Genomic DNA, 1,294 nt, shown 5'->3' on the forward strand with positions numbered 1-1,294 from the left:
CAAGAGGAATTAAGCCGTCGGCTCTACAGTTGAAATGTAAATAAATGCTAGTTCCGGCGTCTACAGGAAGTATCACCCATAATTCAAGCAAAGGCTCATGGGGGCTCGGAATAATGTAGATCTCCATGTTTTAAATTGAAGCAACAAATAACAATTACAGATGGAGGAAATAATTACACCAATATGGATATCAGAATAAATAATCTGTATTTCCCAGATTCTCATCAGACTTTTTTTTTTCTTTTCTTTACTTAGAAAGTCTGACATGTATTCAGCACTGACCCAAGAAGAGCTGGATGCAGTCATTGGAGAAATCCAACAGTCACCCAAATACAGGATACAGAATGATGAAATCCTTCCTTCGAGCCAGAAGACTGCTGGTGCAGAGTAAGTTTGATATTAAGTGGATTCTTATAGAAATGTGGCAAATGCAGTCTCTCTGTATCTGAATAATAAGAATGAAATGTATTTGTATACTTCTCTTCAAACACAAATGGTTAGTGTATTATGGATTATTAAAAGATGAGATTAAATTAGAAAAAAATGGCTTTTGGAAAGGGTTTTCATGTTTAATGTAGTTTGTCTTTAAGATTCAGCATTTTTGAATTCTTTTTTTTTTTTTAAGCAACAAGAGTACGGGACTCCTTAAGAAGAATGGACCCGATTGGGACTGGAGTGCGAGCGTTAGCCAATCGCACACTAAGGCGGAGGCAATATTCTGTTCCTGCACCAAATGCAATGTGGCACATTGATGGAAACCACAAATTAATACAGTATTTTTTTCAGAATTTTTACATACATGCACTAGTGACTCATTTCACTTTCCCACAACTTGTCATTTTTGTTTTTACACCAACAGCTGGAGGTTTCTTGTCCATGGTGGCATTGATGGTTTTAGCCGTTTAATTGTTTATCTGTCTGCTGCAACAAACAACCGAGCAGCTACAATGTTGGAGGCCTTCATTGGTGCAGTCAACAAATATGGTCTGCCATCACGTGTGCGCTCTGACAAGGGTGGTGAGAACATCGAGGTTGCCCAGTTCATGGTGGAATCCAGAGGAGAGAACCGGGACTCTCACATTACTGGAAGGAGTGTTCACAACCAACGATGAGAGTTAATCATTGCACAACAGCATCAGTGCATTTCTCTTCTATTCACTGTACTGTGGAGAGAAAATAGATTAAATGCGATTTTTGCGTGCTTAATTCTACATTTGTAACTCATATAATACATTTTGTGCATATGTGCAAAAATTACAAAATAAAAAAAAAATACAATTGACACATGCATAAA

At 37.5% G+C, this 1,294-nt stretch overlaps 1 long non-coding RNA gene across 1 annotated transcript; it reads left to right on the forward strand.

The window, feature by feature from the left end:
* Positions 1-291: 291 nt before the first annotated feature.
* LOC112141636 lies at positions 292-1,273 on the forward strand. Its single transcript, XR_004947597.1, has 2 exons — positions 292-387; positions 626-1,273. It is a non-coding gene; the product is annotated as an uncharacterized LOC112141636 (long non-coding RNA).
* Positions 1,274-1,294: the final 21 nt, after the last annotated feature.

The sequence above is a fragment of the Oryzias melastigma genome, unplaced genomic scaffold (assembly GCF_002922805.2).
Source record: "Oryzias melastigma strain HK-1 unplaced genomic scaffold, ASM292280v2 sc02039, whole genome shotgun sequence".
NCBI lineage: Eukaryota > Metazoa > Chordata > Actinopteri > Beloniformes > Adrianichthyidae > Oryzias > Oryzias melastigma.